The sequence below is a fragment of the Chelonoidis abingdonii genome, chromosome 6 (assembly GCF_003597395.2).
Source record: "Chelonoidis abingdonii isolate Lonesome George chromosome 6, CheloAbing_2.0, whole genome shotgun sequence".
Classification (NCBI taxonomy): domain Eukaryota; kingdom Metazoa; phylum Chordata; order Testudines; family Testudinidae; genus Chelonoidis; species Chelonoidis abingdonii.
The window spans coordinates 107,613,913-107,638,787 of NC_133774.1; the positions used below are offsets into that span (position 1 = coordinate 107,613,913).

At 42.0% G+C, this 24,875-nt stretch overlaps 1 protein-coding gene across 3 annotated transcripts in view; it reads right to left on the reverse strand.

Annotated features, from left to right (window-relative positions):
* The window catches only part of ADAMTSL1 (ADAMTS like 1), a 684,387-nt gene that overhangs the window by 652,726 nt on the left and 6,786 nt on the right, over nt 1–24,875 (reverse strand). The window lies entirely within an intron of this gene.

A 24,875-nucleotide genomic window follows, 5' to 3' on the forward strand; every position in this document is an offset into this window, starting at 1 on the left:
AGTGCAGTAATGGTTCTCTGTCTTCAGTTAACTCCTCCATTAAGATAATTATTATAAGGCATTTCATTCAAGCCTTTGCCTGATTCGAACTATTTTTGTTGGTCCAAATCAGGTAGTTTAATGTTGTCTATGGTCATCTAAATTTTAGCATTTTAAAAATTGTTTGCAGCCATTTTGACATTTTTATAGATTTTAAAAAAAATACATGAAGAAATAGAAGCATGGAGAGGTTGAGACCCAGACCCTCTGAGATACTTGGGTGCTTCACTCACATTGGTATGAATGGGAGTGAGGTGCCAAAATACCTTTGAGGATCTGAGCCTAAGGGTACATCTACACTACCCGCCAGATCGGCGGGTAGCAATCGATCTATCGGGGATCGATTTATTGTGTGTAGTGTAGATGTGATGAATTGATCCCCAATCGCTCTCCTGTCGACTGCTGAACTCCAGCTCGGCGAGAGACGAAAGCAAAATTGATGGGGGAGCCACAGCCATCGATCCCACGCCGCAAGGATGCGAAGTAAGTAATTTTAATTTGATCTAAGATACGTCGACTTCAGCTACGCTATTCTGCAGCTGAAGTTGCATATCTTAGATCGATCCCCATCTAGTGTAGACCAGGCCTAAATGACTTGCTCCATGGTGCACACAGGAATCCTGTAGCAAAATTACAGCTAAAGCCCAAGTTTTCTTACCCACAGTCCTTTATCTCAACCACCAGGCCATGCTACAGCAGTTAATACAGCTAATGTGAAGACTGTTGGGAACAATATTATTGTGCTGAATTCTAAAGCAAAACGTAAAAGTTAAAACATTGCTTAAACTTTTGATGGTGTTGATGATCTTAGTGTGTTTAATTGTTGGCATCTAGGATTCTACTAGAAAAACTTCCAGAGCTGAATTTTTAAAAGCAGCCTCTAAAACAGCATCTGTGACTTTACGTCTGACTTTTGTACCTGTATTTGAATGCCTAATCATCTGCTTGATTTGTGCGCAAGTTAATTTGCATGCACAGCTCAGTTGGTCAAAAGCTTACCCCTATAAAAATTGTGCAAACAAAAAACTTAAAATTGTGCCTGCAGTGTCTGTTTTGAGGTCAAGATGCGGCACCTTAGACAATTTAGCCCCAGTATTACCCTCATTATGTTCCCATTACATAGGGTGACCAGATAGCAACTGTGAAAAAAACATGACAGGGGGTGGGAGGTAATAGGTGCCTACGTAAGAAAAAAAGTCCCAAAAAACGGGACTGTCCCTTTAAAAGCGGGACATATCATCATCCTACCATTACGCCTCTGGCATTTAGGGCAGCAACGAAGCTCCTCCACTGCTGTCTGTTTCTGGCAAGTCTTTCAATGGTCCGCGTCCCCTGAGTATTGTACTCACTGCTTTAATAGTAATTAATAAAAGAAAATGAAACTTTGCTTAAAAAGTTTCAAAGTAAGTAAAAATTACTCCAATTAAGTTAGCTAATAAGCATTTAAACAATTTTTCACACTCTCTTATGGCAAAACAAAAGTGCACAACTATGAATAGAAGACATCACATCACTTCTTTAATATCACCAAAATCTGCCTTTTCCTATCATCCCTGTCACTAATGCCCTTACCCATACAGTGCAACTCTTGAGTTTACTGCACTGATTTTGCCTAAGGCTTATCTGAGTTGCTTCCAGTCCATCTAAAATACTGCTAGATGAAGACCTTTCCTTCCTGCCATTCTTTTCACTGGCCTCCTTACTTTTAGTGTATTAATGCAAGCTCTTTATCCCAAGACCAATTCACAGTCTCACATGTATATCTTTGTTCTCACATCCCTCATACCCCTCCCAGTTCTCTTAACATTTCTCCTATTTCAGCTTTTTTGTCATGCCAATCCCTTTGCCTCGAGCAGTTTCTCCTGTACTTCTCTGCCAAGTGTCCTCCCTTCAGATCACTCTTAAGCAATCCTTCCTACCTTTTTATCAAATATTCTGACTGATTGCCTTTCTAGAACACTTTTGTGTAGGTTTTTCTTAACTCATTCAAGGACTAGTCAGTTTTCTCAAGGCAGGAAACATGTCTTATTATATATTTGTAAAGCACTGCTATAAAAGCAATTCTTAATAATGAACAGCAGTTATGTAGTTCAGTAGTAAATATTTCCACGAAACTTATTTTTTAAATTTAGCCCCCACTGTATGACAGTATGGCTACCAAAAGGACACTTATTTGGACCAGTGGTTTCGTTGGTTGTGGAAAATTCTACTTACTTTTTAACTATCATAGCTTTATTCTACCTTTTAAAAAAGAAATGCTAAAAACAAATCAATGCCTAGGATCAGTGCTAAAAATAAAATAGACATTAAATTAAAAATCAAGACACCACTTTTACGCAGCCCTGTAAAACATTACAACACAATTCCCTTGGTACATCAAATACTCTCAGACTGCTATCCAATGTTACATATCATCCGTACTCCTTTATGGGCCAAGGATGTCACAACGTTTACCAGGCATTTCTTCATTTAACTTCAGTGAATAAACACAGGGCGGATGCAAGGATGTTTCGCACCATAGCAAAACTTCCACCTTGCCCGAGCCCTGTGGCAGCTCTCCGCTCTCCCCAGCCCTGAGGTGCCCCCCTCCCCGGCCTATGGAGCCATGCGGCAGCTCCCCTCCCCAGCTCACCTCTGCTCTGCCTCCTCCCCGAGCACGCTGTTGCCACTCCACTTCTCCCGCCTCCCAGGCTTGCGGCGCCAAACAGCTGATTGGCACTGCAAGCCTGGGAGGGAAAGAAGCAGAGCAGGGCAGCTTGCTCAGGGGAGGAGGCAGAGCAGAGGTGGGCGAGGAGCAGTTCCCCTGCGTGCCGCGCCCCCCTGCCCCAGGTCCCTCCGCCTAAATGCTTATGACAACCAGGGCGAAGATCCGGCCACTGCGGTTGCCGCCAAAGGACCCAAAATGCCGCCCCCCCAAATGCTAGTGCCCTAGGCAACCGCCGAGGTCGCCTAATGGGTTGCACCGTCCCTGAATAAATGCTTTAACAAAGGTGTCAGTTTAACTGCTTTTTACTGTCCAACTGTTGTATCTTTCTGGAATTAACAGTATTTAAGCTGCAGCACTTTGTCCACTATGCACATGTGGTTTTATGTAAAAAGGATTAATAATGAGAGGCCCTAAAGAAATACATATAGTGCAAAACAATATGTCACTATCTTTAATCAATATCCTGAATGCATTTAGTCTAAGCATATTCCTGCATCTATTTCACCAATTAACCATGGTACTAGGTTTGTTTTTCACACATTCATGCCTACAGACAACTATTTCCTTTGAACATTTATTTCAACGCAGAATTTCCTTTTTATTCTGAACTACAGCTTTTGTTTCCTTTGTGAATTTGTTCAAAAGTACTTGGGGTAGAGAAGTTACAGCTGAGAACACTCCTCTTACATCATAAAATATGCATAAAGGGGCAAGATACATTTGATATGATGCAATATAAGAGGATATAAAATACCACAGAAAGCAACAAGTATCAAAAGCTAAAGCAGCAATATCTAATCTATCACCTTCTTTTAAGACCACGCTCTCCTCAATTTATAAGATTTTACACTTTAACCGAATATTTTAATGGCCAAGTGCAGATCTGAACAGAAATGCCTACAGTAAGGCAGTGGGAGGAAAGGGAAATTGACCATTTGCCCAGGACTGCAAGTTTCAAATCTTTGGTGATTAGGAAAGGAAGTTTCAGAAGATGGAAGGAAGTAGAGTGGGAAATTCAGATCATCACCATATAGATACAGATGGGTGAACTTTAAAGACTTAGTAAAATCTGGAAACCTAATAGCAAGGATACCAGAGCTGCAAAGCGAGCTGGGAGCGTGGGCAGAGTGCCATAGCTAGAGATCCCAGGAAAAACTAAACATAGATAACAAGGATAGGAGGCACTGGTGAACAGGGGTAGTGAGATGGTAGACTAGCTGAGACCAAGGGAACATAGCTGACACCAGTGTACAAGTATCAGAGGGTTAGCCGTGTTAGTCTGGATCTGCAAAAAGCAACAAGGAGGCCTGTGGCACCTTATAGACTAACAGACGTATTGGAGCATAAGCTTTTGTGGGTGACGTCTGATGAAGTGGGTATTCACCCACAAAAGCTTATGCTCCAATACGTCTGTTAGTCTATAAGGGCCACAGGACTCCTTGTTGCTGTTTACCAGTGTACAAAGTTTCACATCCTTAGGGCTCTAGAGAAAAAGTTAGAGGGAATAGTCTTCTATAGCCATCTTAAAGGTGCAGAATCCCCAAAAAGGCTGTTTCAGGCAACGGCAAACAAGGTATTGTAATTTTAGCCTTGGGGAGATCAGGCATGGGTAAATCTCACGGGAGACCCATCTGACAAAGTTTGAAGAGTTCTGTGTTTAAGAGGGCAGCAGGTGCACAGACCTTAGAAAGGCATTAAACTCTTGATTAGGGGATTCTTGTTTGGGACAGTTCTTAATATAAGGAAAGAGAAAATTTACACCAAAGGCTTGTGAATTGAGCCATTTGGCATTCTGGCCAGAGGAAGCTACCTGGCACCATATCAGATGTGGAATTTCCATGGTGAAAACTGGGAGATGCTCCTAACCCATTTGTCTCCCCTATTGAGCATAAACTCAAAGAGAGGATGAAGGACTAGTCCCTATGTTATATTATAATGTGCTGAGGAAAACAAGTGGAGGACACGCAGACAACAGTCTGTGGGTTTAGCTAGAGCACGTAAAGCCTAAGGACCACAGACTTTTTTGTTCTCTAAACCATGATCCAGCAAATCACTCAGGGACGTGTATAGCTTCAAGAATATCATTAGTGCCAGTGTCATCCCTTAAAGTTATGCACATGCTTAAGCGCTTTGCTAGATCAAAGCCCACCAATGGGATGGACTCGAAGAAGCATTTCAAGTACCAGATGTGATAATACTCGTGGGGCAAAGTTATCCTTGCACCCCCACCCCTTTTTGAACTGCTAGGATTTAATCTGTGACTAAGCTTTTCCTACAACTATAAAATGGAATAAACACTTCTCCATGGGGTTTTAAAAACATTTTAGATACACCTCTACCCCGATATGATGCTGTCCTCAAGAGACAAAAAAAATCTTACCTATTATAGGTGAAAACGCGTTATATTGAATTTGCTTTGATCTGCTGGAGTGCGCAGCCCTGCCCCCCAGAGCACTGCTGTACCGCCTTATATCCGAATTTGTGTTATATCAGGTCACATTACATCGGGGTAGAGGTATATTTCTAACATTTATAATATATGAGTGAAATTTGAGTCAAGAATTTATAGACATTTGAAAAAATATAAAACACATACATTTGTGTCAAGTTTTACATTAGTATTTAATTTATCAAATACATAGGATATATGAAAAATCTGATGTATTGTAAATATTATTTCAAAAAGGAAAGGGACAACTGTGTAATATTTCAAATACTGTTTAAAAGCTGAAAATATCTTTAATATAATTTAAATACTTTTTTCCATATGGGTAACAGCTGTATTCAGAAAGTGTCTCTACTAACCAGAAGTTAAAGAGGGATTGCAGTTCTCCTACGCTGATAAATACTGAGGGGCAACTCCCCCTCCTTTCTCTTGCTTGATGGAGCAGGACTCCTCCCTCTCCGTTCTGGCAGGTGAGGCAACCGCACTCCAGGGAATAGAAACTTAAAATGGGAACTGCCGGTGTCTGGCTCAAGAATTTTTGGGGGCTCCCAACCTTTCTCACCAGCAGATGGAGCCGCAACTGTGCCTGACAGGGGAATTACATAGATCCTTTAGAGGAGAGGAGAGATGAACAGGGAATAATCAGGGAAAGAGGGAGAGTGTCATGTGGCCTCAGACTCTACCTTCCAAGGAAGGTTTTACTCAAAATCAGTGGATATCTCGTGGGGGTAAGGGGTGGCAGATCAGTATGTAAGTAGTATCTTGTGCACTACCATCACTTACAAAACACAATATTCCTATGAAGGAATCAGTTAGCCTTTCCCATTACAGTCTGAAGTTTGTTCTTTGTGATTCAGTGCTGCATAGTGGACTTTATTTTATTCTCAGTCAAAGTGAGTAGGTTAGATGGAAGGAAAGGGCGAATGAAGTGCAAAAGGGATCGCCACAAGTTCCATGAAAAATATTGCCTATTTCCTCCTAAATTGAGAAATTTCACTTTGAGAATTTTTTTTTAAAAAGGGAAATTTCACTTGAAAAATATTACAAAATTATAATTTGAGCATGATCATGTGTTTATAACTGATCTGGATGCAAAAATCACCCCACATTTTGAAGTTTCAAAAATTTTAATGGGATTTGCTCATAAATAGGCCATTTAAAGTGAAAATGGATTTCACTTATTGTTTTCATTTTTGAGAAAACATCCATTTTTAGTCAGTGGTCACACTGAAGGGAAAAAAATCAAAATTGAAATTGCACATGTTTTTTGGGAAGTTATTATGTGTTTATGAATTTGAAACAAATGCAAGAAAGCTAGATCTCCGAGTTTCTTTCAATTTTAATGCATTTATTTAACGATGCTCTAAAAAACGGTGTGCACAAAACATTCCTCCCCAACCTGAATACACAGTATGTAATATTTTTCACTCAGCTTAAAAATAAAAAAAAATAAAAAAAAAAGACATCCGAAGAACTCAAAGCGCCTTATTTACCCTAAACATAAGAACTGTTATGCTGCATCAGACCAATGGTCCATCTAGCCCGGTATCCTGTCTTCCAACAGTGGCCAATGCCAGGTGCTTCAGAGGGAATGAACAAAACAGGCAATCAAGTGATCCATCCCGTCATCCACTCCCAGCTAGGGACATCCAGATCATGGGGTTGCATCCCTGATCGCCTTGGCTAATAGCCATTGATGTACCTATCTTCAATGACCTTATCTAGTTCTTCTTTGTACCCAGTTATAGTTTTGTTTTTTGCAACATCCCCTGGCAACAATTTCCACCAGTCGAATGTGCATTATGTGAAGCAGCACTTCCTTTTGTTTTAAACCTGCTTCCTATTCATTTCATTGGGTGATCCCTTGATCTTGTTATGTGAAGGAGTAAACAACACTTTCTTATTCATTTTCTCCATACCATTCATGATTTTAGAGACCTTGATCATATGCCCTCTTAGTCGCCTCTTTTCCAAGCTGAAAAGTTCCAGTGTTTTTAATCTCTCCTCATACGGAAGCTGTTCCATACCCTTAAACATTTTCCAATTCTAATTTTTATTGTTTTTTTGAGATGGGGTGACCAGAACTGCACACAGTATTCAAGGTGTGGGCATACTATGGATTTATATAGTGGCGTGTCTTAACCCTTGGGAGAGACAGTATCATAACCTTATCTGCATTTTACAAATGAGTACATTCAGCACAAATGGTTAAGAGCTCCGTCCTTTACACACGAGTGCTACCATACACTTCTATGATTGCAGGATCCAACACACAGCAAGTAACTGGGAAGCCCAGGAACAGAACATAGGAATTCCATCTGCCAACCTTGTCACTTTATTTTTAGAGACACGCTCAGTATTCCAGCACAAAATGGCAATTCCTGAAATGATTCTTCTGCAGATTATTATTAGGTTTCTAATTGCTTCAATGGGACAGAAAAAATAAGGCTTCTCTGAGAATAAAAACAAACAAAACTCCTGAACAGTTCCCAAATAAAGCATTAGCAAAACAATTAGTTGTCTCACAGCGTGAATGCATGTATATCTTTCATGCTTATAAGTGCAATTTGTTCATTTAATTACATCATTTAATTGCTATCTCCGGAAAACAAACAGGTTCCTAATGAAATTGTTCACAGAGGATGGAAGAACATTTTCCCCCTTTTACTCTCCTGGGAGACATTTTACCAAGATAGTAGTAATCTAAGCTGCTTCACTGCACTTGTATCAATCTCCTAGGTCAGATAATCATAGCTGCAGCAACCCCCAACAGCAATTACATCATGAAATATTTTTGGGTCCTATAAATGCTTGATTAACCACCCACTAAATCATTTTGCCAAGTATCTTGGCAAACAGTTTTACTTTATATTAGTGTGTGCCCAGGTTAACCCTGTGATATATCCATTATATATAGCTATGGTTTCTGATGCAAAGACAAGAAGACATATTCAGATTAGTTACACATAGTACAGAATCCTGACGAGGGTTTAAATAAACTTTTTATAAAGCTTTATATTTTACCTTTGTTCTATGTCCCCTCTTACTTTCTGTTATCTTTGGCTGCTAATATTGTTTAACAGACCTAAGAAGAGCTCAGCAAAAGTACCAACATCAAAATTAGATCCTGTTCCAAGCAATCAAAAAGAAATCAGCTGCGATTTAGGCATTGTGTGGCAATAGGAGTCACTCAGTATACCAAGTTCTATATTGAAATAGGCTCCTTTCTTCTATTAGGCTGTGTCCGTGCTGGGGAAAAGGTGTGTTTTTAAAAACATGTTAACTAACGTGTTAAAATATTATAGATGGGAGTTGACCCTGTACCAACTAAAACATTAAAATACAAATGGCCTTGTTAGGGTTTTGACATGTTTTTAAAACATGCATCTCTTTTCCTGGTGTTCACACTGGAGCTGAGCGAACAACTCATTTTTCAGTTTGCCGGCAGTTTCAACAAAATAAAAAGCAAGGTTTCTGGGCAAGGTAAACAGAAAAAAATTGCAATTTTCAGCACGTTAAAAAAGTTTTTTAAAAATTGTTTCATTTCTGGGCATTTTTAACTTTTAGTTTAACAGAAGCAAAGGAAATTAAGGGCTAGATTCACAAAACCAATGGTGGTGATTGTGGCGGCTACCCTCTTATTACCCTCTCTGGTTGAAGAACTTGAACCCCTCATAGATGAAGGTGAGTTCCCTCACCACCAGACTATTGGTTATTCTGGGGTGGCTCTCTCAATTTCTTCTGCTGACGTTGTTCTACTGCATATTAATCTTTGAAGCAGGAACTTGAACTTGGCAAAAGACCAGGACGACCACTAGCAGTTTTGTGAATGGTATCTAAAAGTTCTTCATGAGGTAACCTCCCTCTTCTCCCATCCAAAAAAGGCATCGGAAACTATGTGGCAAATTTACCTAAATTTGCAAACAGTTTGTTGAGCTAAAACTGCTTCTCTCAGCAAATAAACTTTTCATGCAAAATAATATTTCACCAAGCTCTATTGGACCCAGTTTAATGTAGTCTCAAACTCCACTGTGTCCAGGACCAGGGCCAGCTCCAGGGTTTTTGCCGCCCCAAGCGGCGGGAGGGGAAAAAACAAAAAAAGCAGTGGCGATCGTCGCAGCTCCACCGCGTTACTTTCTTCTTCAGCAGCAGGTCCTTCCCGCGGAGAGGGACCAAGGGACCCGCCGCCGAATTGCCGCTGAAGAGCCACCCCTTCCCCTTCCCCTTGGCTGCCGCTGAAGAGCCACCCCTTCCCCTTGGCAGCCCCAAGCACCTGCTTGCTGAACTGATGCCTGGAGCCAGCCCTGTCCAGGACAGAGCTGGGAGTAAGGGGGAATCTCTCTTACCCATTCTTAACTGCACATTTTCTTGCTTTCATGGCTCTAATTCAAACCCTTCAAGTTATTTTAACTAACTCTTACATTTTCCTTTTTGTGTTTTCATCTATATATAGGCTCCGATATCACACAAATGGTATGGTTTATAGATGCAATATATTTTGCAGTAGTAAAACTGCTTGAAAGGGATGCAGTAAATATTCATGTTAACTATGTTCCAGCATACAGAAGTCTTTAGAAGTGATTTGTGAAAACACGTTTGCAGCATTGCTCTAGTCATTGTTGCTCCCAGATATTAGCGAGACAAGGCGGGTGAGGTAATATCTTTTTTGAACCAATTTCTACACAAAGCTGTTGGTCACATCTAGGAAAGGTACTCAGTGTTTAACCATGAAAACATGTCAGTCCACAGTCTCAAAAACCAGGATAAAGGAGGCGCCACACCACAGTGTTTTAAGGATCATGTTAAAATATCAGATCTCATTCTGTCCAGTCAGCTATTTCACAGGAAAAAGTGCCAGTGCTAAAAGTCTGACAATACAGAACAGCAGTAGTTTCTCCTAATGAAGGTTGAAGGTTGTGTCTAACTCTAAATCAGAAGTCCAGCTTCCCCAGAAGAGAGAGAAATCTCACTGGAATATCACTCCCCATATGTTATGCCAAGGCAGAATTTTTCCTGAAAGTCTGGGGGAAGCTCGGGAAAACAAATATGAAAGTGATAGTTTTTAAAAGTTTCAACTTTTTGACACTTATCTTAAACTGAACCAAACTATGAGCTTAACCTCTGTGTCCTCCCACTTCTCGCACATAATAAATTCTAGATCCTACTAGACCCTCTACTCCAGTTCTATAAGTACCATTCAATCTCATGGAGAAATTATTTGATCTCACAAAGTGCACTGGTCAGTTACCCTTTAGAGTTTCAGTACTGGAGGGAGAGATTTCACATACTTCCTGATTTTGTAACACTATGATGTATCTGCTCCGGAGCACCTTAAGATGTTTAAGCAGCACAGAAGCAGAATTCAAGAGAGACTCATCTTCACTGGAAGAAGATACGGTGTGGGGACCATGACATTTAGTCTAATCTTCTATAGAAAGCCAGCCACCATAGTAGTCTTAGGAGAAAGCCAAATATGAAAGCATGGGAGCAGGACACCCTCTTGAGGAGAGAGACAGTCACTGGAAGGGAAAAGCAATATAGCTGCCAACTCTCTTCCTTTAAAAGCAAAGAGATGTCCAGAGGCTCACTAAACTTCACCATACAGATGAGAGATTTATGAAGAGGGGCCACAAAAGTTCAGTAAACAAACATTTGTAAACCATCACCATTGCAGGTATGGCCTCCAGGTAAGGATTGAGGCTGCATTAGCAGGTCATTGCCGGGAATCCTGCATCAGTGTGGTCCCTGCTATACTAGTTAGGAACATAAGAATCACTATACTGGATCAAACTGATGGTCCACCTAGTCCAGTATCCTGTGTCTGACAGTGGCCAGCACCAGAAGTTTCAGCGGAAGGTGCAAGAAACCTCACAGTAAGCACTTGTGGGATACTTTGTGTCCCATACAAATCTCAAGATAATCTCTAATAGTTAGAGATTATTTTAAGACCCAAACATGATGTTTCAGAGCCCTTTCAAAACTTTTGTTTTAACATTAACTATACCAAAAACAACTCTGGACATTTTTGCTTACCATATAGGTGCCCAATACCTCTTTAAATCTTGCCAAGTTCTCTGCTTCAATGACATAATATAGCAAGGAGTACCACAGTCCAGAAGTATTGCAAAAAAAGTATTTTATCAGTTATGGACAGAAGTCTTCACTCTCCATGGTCTTGTCTACTTTAGGAAAATTAGCACCCATTGCCCAACCCACTGCCCTTCACAGATGGTAGCAATAATGGGGCTACAGCATAGACAGGGTGCAATCATTTCTCTCTTGCCATGTCATCCTAACCCTAAATGCACACCTAATGCACATGCCTCAGAGAAGCTAGCAAAATGCCAACCGCAAGCTCATCTAACAGAAGCTAACATTCTAGACTCAGCACAATTTGGATTCAGGCCAGGACATAGAAATAAAATTGCCTATGTGGCACTCACAGATTAATGTCCTCCTATCAGACACCCTCTCATATCCTCCTGGACCTCTCTGCAGCATACAAAACTGTTGGCCATGAGATTCTGCTGACTCACCTGACACAGGATGAAGACCGTGGTTGACAACTATGCTCCTGTGGCACAACAGAACTCACAATAATAAGAGTAAAGATAATCTGTGCAGGAGACAGAACCTTCTCCAGGTGTGATCCCTGACCATGGAATGAACTCGCCCAAGAACAAAGCTACCAGCACAAACCTCGCTACTTTCCACTTCAGATTAAAGGCACATTTCTTTAATTTTCCCTTCCCTAATACAAACACAGAGCAATGGGTATATTTATATTTAAAAAACGATCACTCACACACACACACTACCTACACAAGTCACTTCATTGTACATACTTCTCTCTTTAAGGGTAGGATGCGAGAACAGACATGTGACAGATGTTTTGTCAGGTCGCTCAGTACACTGGAGGGCACTCAGATACTAGTGATGAGTGCATTATAAAAGCCTATATAGAATAAAATAGATATCTAATTTCAGATCTGAAAATTCATGCCCTTCGTGACTGGCTCTCATTTTACTGCCTGACACTGGTTATGCAAGGGGCAAGCTGAGATTTCTGCTTCTCTGCTTGACTCTGTTAATTTCATTACCACCTCTTCCTCCTAATACCCTTTCACCCCATTTGTCTGTTTCATCTGCCTTGTGTCTCCAATCTGACATGTACATAGTCGTCTTTACTTGTCCATTCAATGCCTAGCAGAACAGCACCTTGACTGAGGCCCTAAGCACTACTGTAATAAACAGAGCCTGAGATTTTCAAAGGGGCCTAAGGGCAAGTCTACACTTAAAACACTGCATCAGCATAACTGCACTGATGTAGCACTTTAACGAAGACTCTCTAAGCGGAGGGGAGAGAGCTTCTCCTGCTGACATAGCGCTGTCTACGTCAGCACGGAGGTTGGCATGGATCATTCAGACCTCTGAGCAACAGCTATACTGAAGTAATTCTGCAGTCTAGACCAGGGCTGAGAACTAGGCATCCAAATCCCATTGATTTTCAACGGAAGTTGGGCACATAGTCCCTCAGACCCCTTTCAATATCCACCAAATTACTAATTAAACCCTTTCTGCACTACAGCCACCGCCATTGCTAGCACTGGAGGAGTTGCAACAATAGGGAGCTATAGATTCTAAGTTTACAAGTGGAGATTCAGCCCAGTTGAATCAACCCAGCACCTGCCACAAGTACTGATTTCACTTTAGAGAAAGATTCCCCCCCCTTGAAATCAGTTTCCTCTTCCTTGACGCAGAGAGAAATGTTCACAATTCAAAATGCCACGGTCTGTTTTACAAGGAGCACAAATTAGAAGCCAAAGCAAGAGACATCCCAATGTGGGATTCAACAAAGCAGAGGCCCTATGTCTCAGAAAGGGAAACAACATAATGACCTTTTACCATAGTGCCAATGTACACTACTGTCAAAGGGATGTGCATTGGCATGGTTCCTGCATTGGTGTGGTACCAGGGGAAACCTTCCTGGAGGTGCTTTTCCCTGGAACACTGTAGCCTTTGTACCTTGAAACAAACTGAACAAGTGTGCATGTACACACACACACATCCCCCCACAGAGAGCGGGCATTGATGCTATAAGTGCCCGAGAACACACACAGGATGGAGAAAGGGCATGAAGTGTCTCATCATAAAAATACAGATACAGCATCAGCAACTGGATAAAAAGAAAAAGTACTTTTCTGTCTGCACACCTGTGAGGTGATGCTTTCAAATTCCGTATTGCTTTTTGTTTTTTTAAATACATGTTAACTGTATGTCATTTCTATTTGTACATAGCTCATCTCAGCACACTGGTCTGCTATCATAAGGCATTCACTACCTCCTCAGTTCTCCGTCTATAAAATGGGGTAATAGCACTTCTCTACCTCACAGGAGTGTTGCGAGGATAAATATATTAATGATTGTGAACCTTACTCAGATACCATGATAATGGGGGGCATGTAAGCTCTAAGAGATAAATTCTGCCTTATTTCACTTCTAGTGTGGATGTACTTTTTTCTGGCTGCAGCTCTGAATGTATCACCCGTATACATTCAGAATGGAATGTGACAACTGTTAACAGAAGTTTTAAGAGACCATCTAGTGAGACAAAATTTTGGTTACAAATTTAAAAAAAACTTAAGTGTACATAAAACTACGGAACACAAAAATGGTAAAATTAAGTTAAAACAAATATTTCACCATTTAATCATCTGAGCTGAACTACAGTATCAACCTCTGAATCTGCAGAAGTCTGCCAGTTTCATGCAAAGCGCAGCATTCACCAAGATCAGTTTTCAACACCTTGGAGTATTCCTCTCAAACTTCTTCATTGCAGGTGCTTGGCCGTAAATGGATTACATCTGCCCCATATAAGTAAATGGGTTGATAAGTATAAAGCTGCCTAGAACTCAAAGAGGATCTCAGAGAAAGGTTTGAATCATGAAGTCTGAAAAGCACTTTCCCTCAGAGCAAACACTGCCTTCAATTAATCATTCCAGCATGGTATAGAAACTCAGTAGATAATTTACTAGTTTACTTTAAGTAGCTTACTTCTTGGCAGCCATCTGCCACTAAACAGAATCGATAAATGCACTGTACAATTCACAGGTGAAGCATTGTCCTAACAATCAGGTGCATCACAATAAGCCAAGCAATATCTAGTGCCATTACCTAGAAGCTAAAGGTTAGAAGTAAAGAGGAATTAGAGTGAGCATACCAAACATGGTGCTCTTATTCCATTTTTTAGGGCTGTGCAGACTTTGTGCTCAAGTGCTGCAAAGCATGTGTTTAACTTTACTGATATGACTGGTTTCATAGACTTTGCTGGGATTGTTCAGGACTAACGTTACACTCACACACTTAATCATTTGCAAGATCAGGGCCATAGTGATTTGGGGTCGGGGAGAAGGCTTTAGGAGAAGTTATTTGGAATTTAACCCCAGACTTTTTAGTGGCCCCATCTTTTTGCTGTGTGTGACCGTCATAGATCACATCTGCTGCAGAGAACCCCTTTGTGTTCTCCACATGCAATGTATGCAAGCGGCCCATGGCCTTCCAGCCAGGCTCTCCGTAAGGTCTGGCCCCTTTAGGTGTTAGAGTCTTTACTGTCTTTCAGCTCACCTGCTCAACAGTATCCCAAGGACGAGTCTTTCAGTGACTGGGTGGCTGGAGTCTGAGTCACCCTGTCTTCCCATAAATTTCGTTTTAGTTCTGACCCTTCTTTCATGATCCAATTTCCTTCAGTCCAGACCTTCTTCCAAGTCCCAGTTTCAGTTTAGTTATGCCCTTCAGTCAGGGCTTACTGCCCAGAGATGTTCCTCTCCCCTACACCCTACCTTTCTCTTCTAAACCTCCTCTCCTCACTCACTACCATTTCTCCCACCCCTTTTTAATTCCAGCACTTCCTCTTCTTTAGTGCTCTCTCCTCCTGAACCACACCCACCCCTGGTGATGGTCAATTACATTAACCCTTTTAGATGATCTCTATGTCTTAATTACCAATCATTAATCCTTTATTAGCACCATTCCAGGCTAACTTCTCCCCACCTTCGGGAGACAGAACAAGACCTTGCAAAGTGGCCACACCACCCCATGACAGAGACATTTTGCAAAATTTGGATTTCACATGGAAATATCCCCCCCCCCCCCAAAAAAAAACACCTTCCCTAATGCCAGATGCTTCTGATTTCAAAAAAGAGAATGCTATCAAAACAGAAGTGTAACATGAGGTGGCGTTCATAAATGGAGGTAAACTTGGGCCCTGATTCACTCAGAGTTGTCATATTCACCACTCACATCCTTCTAGTTGACCAAGGAGCCATGACATTTGAGGTATTTCATGAAATTGGACCCGTTTTCACAAAACTGAGAAGAAACATGAAAAACAGTCATTTTACAAGCATGCTGTCCATTTTCCCACCAGTAATTCCCTAGAATGAATGCGTATTCATTTATACCCACAGGATTGTCTTCTGCTCTGTGTTCTACTCACCAACCAATCATAAAACATTAAAGCTATAAACACCAACTTTAACCAATCTAAAAAAAGCGTGATGTCATCCATCCATCCAAAGACTCTTCTGCTTAACTCCCCACCCCAGGATGTAAGGCCAGATATTTATATGGAAAAAAGGGAGGGGTACTTTTCACATTTATGTAGCATAACCCAGATGTTGGCCAGGCATTTCTTTGGAAGTTAATACAGCTTAAAGCTAGACTGACTCCCCCACATTTCTCTAAAAAATTAACGATGGAAATAAAAAGAAAATGTGTACAGCCATGGAGGGCCAATTTTCACTATTGGAGCTACACAGAGGCAGTGAAATTCATTTAAATGAAGTCTGTCTTCTGTGTCAGCTCTCCACAGAAAGACACCTGTGCAATCTAAAGAAAGGATTCTGCAGGCCGTGTGTATTAGACACAATGGAGACATTATAATCACATCAAAAACCACAAACAGGAAATTCAGTTCACTACGGAGTATTCACATGATACATATAAAAATAAATGCAATGTTAAGTGAAATAATTATTGGCAATTTTGCACAAAGCCATTCTCCCACTATTAAATGCCTCATTAAAAGATCTCACATTTATGTGGTTAGTTTAAAAAAAGTATTTGTATGTAAATTCTGGAAACATTTCATCAAATCAAAAGCAATGGTATCAAGCTAGATTCCATGACCCATATCTAAGAGTGATGTAACGCAGCCATTGTTTATAGTACGCAGATAGATAGGACTGAACAAGCTGAAGTATGGATGCAAGAACAGGATTTGTTTTCCAATATCATCCATCAGAGAAATTAGAGATGAGAAAGGCCCATCAGATCATCCAGTCAATCCCCTGCCAGTACAGAATTCTTCCATACAGCCTATATGCTACTCCTTTATCCAATCTATATTCTAATAAGTTTAAAGCAATTGGTTTTCCACTACTTCCCTTAGAAGAGCTACTCCACAGTGTAATAGAGCTCAGTGTTTTTACCAAACCTACCTTCATTATCTTAATTCCAAATGACACGAAACTTTCTAGTTTAGAGAATCTCATCATGAGTGTAATGATTTACGGGATCAGTCTGTACGAATTATGAATCCTGGCCAATCCTATGAAATTACTACTATGAAAATTGCTGTATCATGAATGCAGCTCTGTACATGTATTCACCAAGAGTGGGCAGGGCTGTGTCACTTCTCTGCCAGATCAGAAACCTGGTGGTCATTAGAACTCAACAGCCATCTATTCAAGGTAAAGTACCTTGGAATGATAGGTCTGCTAGAACATGGGAAAAGATACTTTCTTCTCCTGTCTGAAAGAAACAATAGGGAAGTGAAGAGCAGTGGAAAAGTATTAATACCTGGGGTGGGGGACAAACAGCTGTGCATCTCTCTGTATCAGTGTTATAGAAAGCAAATAATTTATGAATTTACCCTGTATAAGCTTCATACAGGGTAAAACGGATTTATTTGAGGTTTGACCCCATTGGGAGTTGGGCATCAGGCATTTGAGTGTTTAAGACAGGAACACTTCTTAAGGTGCTTCCAGTTAACTCTACAGTGCCTGGGCTCTGTTCAGACTCCAGAAGCTTCAAACTCATGGGATCCTGCAGAGCAGTCCCCTCAGCAACCTGGTGAGCTGTCAGCAGGGGGAATCCAACCAGATCTGTGACTGGGGTCAAATCCAAATATGAAGCTATTTTTCTAAGCAATTTAAGATCCACAAAGCAGACCTTCCTGGTACATTTCCTAATTATTCTGTCTCTTCCCCACCTCCATCCCCTTCAGAACATCTCCCAGAGTATACATGTAGGACAATTACATTGACTGCACAATGTCCCTCTTAAAAGGCATACAAAATACATAAACAAACAAGTCTGGGCAGACTTTAAAGAAAGATTTTTTGAATAGGGTCAAATTTCACTTAGATAATGTATTCTTCACCAGCTGTTGTGAACTAATGTTGTATCATTGCTACGTGCTATTAAAGACATGTCATGTATCACCCCAGACGTGCAAAGTGCTTCAAGAAACATGACAAAAGAAACTATATCAAAAGTGTAAGATAGTAAGTGAACATTTAAAATACCTGCATGTTTGATTTTCTTTTTTGATCATATAAGGCAAAGCTGCACAAACAATGTACATTTTATGCTATTTTGCTGAGGAGCTGCAGCCTTAAATCATGGACCTACAATGAAAAAACAGCAGAGAATCCTGTGGCACCTTATAGACTAACAGACGTTTTGGAGCGTGAGCTTTCGTGGGTGAATACCCACTTCGTCACCTGCGTCTGACGAAGTGGGTATTCACCCATGAAAGCTCACGCTCCAAAACATCTGTTAGTCTATAGTATCAGAGGGGTAGCCGTGTTAGTCTGGATCTGTAAAAGCAGCAGAGAATCCTGTGGCACCTTATAGACTAACAGACGTTTTGGAGTGTTAGTACTGCAAGACAAACCCAAAAAGAAACCAACAGGACTCCACTGGCCATCACATACAGCCCCCAGCTAAAACCCCTCCAACGCATCTCAGGGATCTACAACCCATCCTGGACAATGATCCCAAACTTTTCACAGGCTTTGGGTCAGGCCAATCCTTGCCCACAGACAACCTGCCAACCTAAAACATATTTCACCAGCAACTGCACACCGTACTATAGTAACTCTAGCTCAGAAACCAATCCATGCAACAAACCTCGATGCAACTCTGCCCACATATCTACACCAGCGACACCATCACAGGACCTAACCAGATCAGCCATACCACCACTGGTTCATTCACCTGCACGTCCACCAATGTAATATACGCCATCATATGCCAGCAATGCCCCTCTGCTATGTACATCGGCCCAAACTGGACAGTCACTACGGAAAAGGATAAATGGACACAAATCAGATATCAGGAATGGCAATATACAAAAACCTGTAGGAGAGCACTTCAACCTCCCTGGCCACACTATAGCAGACCTTAAGGTGGCCATCCTGCAGCAAAAAAACTTCAGGACCAGACTTCAAAGAGAAACTGCTGAGCTTCAGTTCATCTGCAAATTTGACACCATCAGCTCTGGACTAAACAAGACTGTGAATGGCTTGCCAATTACAGAACAGTTTCTCCTCCCTTGGTTTCACACCTCTACTGCTGGAACAGGGCCCCATCCTCCCTGATTGAACTAACCTCGTTATCTCTAGCTTGCTTGCTAGCATATATATACCTACCCCTGGAAATTTCCACTACCCGTGTCTGACGAAGTGGGTATTCACCCACGAAAGCTCACACTCCAAAACGTCTGTTAGTCTATAAGGTGCCACAGGATTCTCTGCTGCTTTTACAGATCCAGGCTAACACGGCTACCCCTTTGCTACTATAGAAAGTCATGAAAAATGACATTCCACATTTATTATGTCTCCATATTAAGTTGATTCAGTTTAAAAAATAGAAACATAAATTTTCTACTTACCAGAGCTACAGCCACTATCTCATTCAGATCTAACAACCAACCTGAATTTGGTCTTCCTCAAGCATCAGCACTAGTAATAAATATCCCTCAGAACAAATTGTCTTCAGTTATACCTGTGCAGCTGCATTAGACTTCACAGGGCATGCAGAGAGTGGCCATTAAAAAAAAAACCACGACTTTTTTCCAGAGTAGAACTGCAGTTTAATAAAAAGAATCTGTTTATATTCATGGAGGAGGATTTGGATGGACAAGAAATTGGGCGGAACATTACTTGGAACTGGGCTCAGCTCTCCTGTTCCAGACTAGATGCCCCCAGTTGGAGCAATTAAAAGAGTGGAGCAGAATGCAGGGGGCTATACAAGATTAGCTAGGAGTCACAGCAGACTGAGTCAATCAGGAGAAGGGCAGGAGAGGAGAGCTTCCGGAGACAAACAGTGATTCACGGGAGAAGGTTGAAGGCAAGAGAGCAGAAAGAAGATGTTGCTGGATGGCTCTAGGCCAGAGAGGGCAGAAGGAAGGAGGAGCAGTAGAGACCCCACTGATGACTCCGTGCTGGAGAGCTGGACCCTGAGGAACAGTGACCGGGCCAGAAGAAGCGAGGGGTGCTCCCAGCAGAGAGGCTTTGGGAGTTCCCAGTGGGAAGAGCAGGGTTGCACCTCAGAAGGAAGGGCTGGAAGATGTTTCCTGGCAGAGTGATGGAAGAGACTGACTAAGGAACCTAGTTGTGACAGAAGACACTGGGGCATGATGAGCACAAGGATTAGGTGCACTGGGGTAATATGGAGTATACATTGGGACTGCTATGGATTATTTGCACTGTTTTGTAAATAAACTGTGTATATGGACTAGAAGACAAACTTGAATAGAGTTACTGGGTACCCAAGAAGGAAACTGAGACAAGGGGCCACTTCCATGGCTGCCATGAGTGGGAGCCTGGGAAGAGGCCACAAGTTTACCCTGGGCAATAAGACTAACCAAGCCTAGGTTACCAAAACTGATGCGGTCACTTTTGACTCCTGAAGAATGTGGTCTTCACAATCAATGCTCCTGTTAACACTGAGAGAGATAAGATATGTGCGGATTCAGAGTGCTCCATCTGGGTGACAATATTGTTAACCCAGTTACTGATGGAAATAGAGAAGAGCAACACCACATACTATACCCTTTGCTTTATGGCACTGACATCTTGAAATAGGAATCCTGAAGATCCTAGTGCAGAACCAAATCCGGTACACACATACCATCTGCTCCTATGCCAAGGAAATTAGACAAACATGATCATATCCTTGCAACAGCCACAATTCACTAGCCTGAAAAAAACTAGAGACTGAAGACCAGGTTATGATGTGCATGAAAAGTGTCTGAGTTTAGTTTTTTTACACACTTTCTCCACTGTACAGAACTGTGATCCTTTTCATTCTGTATAAATCCTGCATGGTCCATGAATCAGATGTGCATATTGACCATAAAAATTTGATCTTTAATTTACACACCTACTTTCCACACTCAGGTTTGGAGAAGAGTATCTATATTCTGTCATTTTCAGTATTGTCCAGTTTCTACCCTGCCTTTATTCCCTTATTGGATCTTGTCGATTTGGCCAATTTCCTCAACACCTGCACCAATGGAGGGCTAATGCCAGTGTAATTTGAGACTGTAATCCATTTAAAGGCCAGAGTGGCAGGGGTTTTTATTATTATTATTCAGCTTACATAAAAATCTATTATAAATAGAAACAAGTAAGACATCTTTCAAACGTGGGCACCAAATCTGAATCAGCCAAATCCCTAAGTCTTCCTTTCAATTTAAAGAAAAGAATTATTTCTTAGTTCAAGGAAGTATTGTTTGTTTCTTGTAATTAAAAGTAGTGATGTTCTTGAAGTGCCAAATAAAGTGTTTCTTTTGAGTAACATCTTCCCCATTTCAGGAGAATCTGAATCATCCCCTTACCAGACAAAGATGTATGAGGAGCCGCTGAGAGATTAAAAGGCTAACACTTTCTTTGATACAGTTTTTCTAATCTTTTACATGAGGTTACCATCACAGGTGGGAGTTGGGCCATTACTTCACTAATTTTTTTTTTTTTTTTTTAGAATTTTGCCCAAATTCATTGATCAGCTCCATCCCTAAACCCAGACTGCAGACAGAAGTGTTTTGTTTTGGAATAAGCAAGTAAAATAGATCAGTCAGAGGATGATGGAGCCCATACAACTAAGATATAGGTTAGAATTTCACAGCCCCCATCCACAGATCCCTTCTGTCTTAAGAAATCAAGTGGGATAGGAGAAAGTTAGGCATGCTGTAGGCCATCTTTTACAAAGAATTCAACTGGTAATTTGAATGGTGGGTGAACTAGTTTCTATTTAATTTTCTTCACACTTCCTCATGTAAACTCCACCTGGCATTTGCCAGCTCTTGGAGTGCCAGACTGACCAACTGGGGGGAGGAAGGGTTCCTATCCTAGGGACTACAACTGTATGTAATGGCTACCAGAAGGCCCCAAACCCAATCCAGAGTACCCTGACTCCACTTCCTATAATGCTTGGAGCCAGGGGAGGGGACAGATTGGAGTAGAAACTCGTGCTGAGGCCAATATGGAGATTTCTGCATGGAGTGACCTGAACAAGCAGTTTGCTGGGCCAGTTATGAGCCAGGGCTGCTCAGCCCCTTCAGTGGGAGGTAGAGCAGCAGTCTGACTCGGAGACAAGGGCACATCTACACTTAAAATGTTGCTGTAGTATTTCAATGACAAGAAAAGCCCTCACATCAACATAGCACTGGCTACATCAGTGCTTATGTCAGTACAATTGTATCACTCAGAAGTTTGGAATTTTCACAGCCTAAGCAACAGTTATACCCATGTAAGTTTAGAGTTCAGACCTAGCCAAAGAAATTTGGTTTAGTTTCAGTTTTGAGCTTAGAGTGTGGGAGCTGTGACTGAAGCAGAACAGCATGATTAACTCCCTCTCTCCACAAAGGGAGTCTTTGACTTGCTGCAGGAAATGGTGCATAGGTCAGGCAGTTCCAACCCCGCAGAAAGCAGCAGAGCTCCAACTTGTCACTGACTTGCAAGAGCCAACTGAGGCCTCCATAGCACTCCCTACCAGGCTCCCTGGTAGGAGGTGGGTGAGGACTCTGCCCCGCCCAGGGGTAGGAACAAGCAAGGGAACCCTTGTTGTTTAAGTTGGCCATTATTCACAGCTCTGATCTCAGTACTCCAACCTGTGTGCACCATCTTCCTGGGAAGGTGCCAGGGAGGAGCTGGGGTTGGGAAGATTTGAGTGTGTTGGGAAGTGGTTGATTTGGTAGTGTTTAGTACTTGTTAGCTAACCCTATCCCTTTCCTTCCCCAGATCCTATTTTCCTGCTCCTAATAAAGTCCCCCTTTTTTATACTGTTATTTTTGAGTGTGTCATTATTCCGGTGTGGTTGGTGCTGACATACTTCTATTGTTTCTTGGGTATCGGATTTCTAATCCTTGTCTGGGAGTAGCATTATTCATTTTCCCAAAGGACAGCACCACATGTGTTTTGGGTACAGTGAGGAGTCACCTGGGTGGAGGCACCTGATATCTGAAAAAGAAACCAGGATCCAACCCATGGGAGAAGCCAGTGCAAGTAGCAAATACCAGCAAGGAGTCTTGAGCCACCCCTAGAGGGATGGAGTGCATTAAAAGCGTGGAGTTTGCAAGATAGTATTGACTTGCAGATACTTAACCAAATGAAGGGAAAAAAACACATCAAGACACCGAGAACAATGCCACAGGTAGTCCAGCAAGGGACTGCTTATCTACACATCTCAATAGCCTCTGTTTAGAGTCTAAAAGCCTCATAAGAATTGGGGGGACACTGTGCTAGGTGCTGTACAATATAGAAGACAACACTGTTAGTGATACAGTCAAGGAGAGGAGCCTTAACCCCTGTTAATATATGGCAAACCTGAGTCTGTAAGTAAATTTGGCAAGGCAATAAGAATTAAATTCCATGGTGTAGAACAGTAGCACATATTCAGAACCAAGCAAGCACTAGGAGCTAATAAATGGCTTAGAAAAAAATCCTGAGTCCTTCCCTCAGCTATAACTTCTAACCTGCATAAAGAATGAAACTACTGAAAATACCATCAGCTTATTTGGTGAGACAGCTGGGCAGCAAAGATGAGTGGATAACTGGCAGAGATCAAATCCAAGGCAAATATTTCTTCTTCCTCCTCCCCCGCCCCCCCCCTCCCCGCAAAAAGGTGGTGCCTATTACCTTCAAAAGGGAATAAGGTAAAATGGCATCACAGTAGATACAGGGAAGCCCACGTCCTGGGAACAAACTTATGGGCCAACAGCTAGAAGTTTGACCTATTGCACTCAGTCCTTCTCCTCTCCTGTCCCAGAGTGAGGAATCATAGCAGAAGAACTGGTTCTTGGAGGCAATCAGAGAAAGAGATGACCTCTTCAGAGGTCAGAAAACATCAAATCTTAAAAGAATCAAACTATATCAAAAAATCTCTATGGATAGAAATTCCATGCTTTAATAAGACCATGATAGTGACAGTGATTGTGAAATGCTCAGAGATTAGAGGCTAGGAAAAAAAAAAAACACCCTCAACAATAATGAGGGATTTCAACTATTCCCTTATTGATGGGTACATGTCACCTCAGGACAGGATGCAGAGATAAATTTCTTGACACCACTGATGATTGTTTCTCGGAGTAGCTCGCCCTGGAACCCACAAGGGGAAAAGCAATTCTTGATTTAGTCCTAAGAGGAGCACAGGATCTAGTCGAAGAACGAATATGGTTGAACTCTTCCACAATAGCAACCATAATGTAATTAAATTTAAAATCCATGTAGCAGGGAAAATACCAAAGAAACCCAATACCGCAGCATTTTATTTCAAAAAGAGGAACTATTTTTTTTTAAAAGGAAGCTAGTTAAACAAAAATTGAAAGGAACAGTCACAAGAGTGAAATGCCTGCAAGCTGCATGGGAACTATTTAAAAATATCATGGTAGAGCAGGGATAGGCAAACTACGGCCCACAGGCTGGATCTGTCCCATCAGGGCTTTGGATCCAGCCCGCAGAATTGCCACCCCAGTGGAGCTGCAGGGCTAAGGCAGGCTCCCTGCCTGCTCTGGCCCCGTGCCGCTCCCGGAAGCAGCTGGCACCACATCCTTGTGGCCCTGCAGCAGGGGAGGGCTCTGCGTCTTGTCCTTACCTGCAGGCACCGCCCTCCGCCCCCCTGCAGTGTCCATTGGCTGGGAATGGGGAACCACACCCAGCTAATCCCAGGTTTCCCCCCTGCACCCTTGCTCATAGTACAATTGGTTTCCCTTCACCCCAACTGGTCCCCAGCCTTTGTCCAGCCACTTCCAGGCTCCTTCCCCTCCCCCAGCTTCTCATTCCATCAAAACCTTCCCTTCCCTCTCTAAGCTAGTTCTCAGCCCCTGTCCTCCCCATCCCAGTCTCCTTGCCCTGCCAGTCTCTCCTCCCTCCCTCCCTCCAATTCCAATCTCACCAGGCTCCTTGTCTCAATCTACTCCTTTTCTTCCCTCCAGGCTCCAAAGTTTTGCTCTTGCCTCCTCTGCATTCAGGCCAGGCAGTTTTCTCCTCCATGCTGCATGGGCACCAGCAGCAAGGTCATTGTGAGAACAGAAGAGGCAGGCTCCCTGCTCTCAGTTCCACCCTATCCAAAGCAGTCAAAAGCAGCAATAAGGAAAGTCCAACTTTTCCTCTGTAG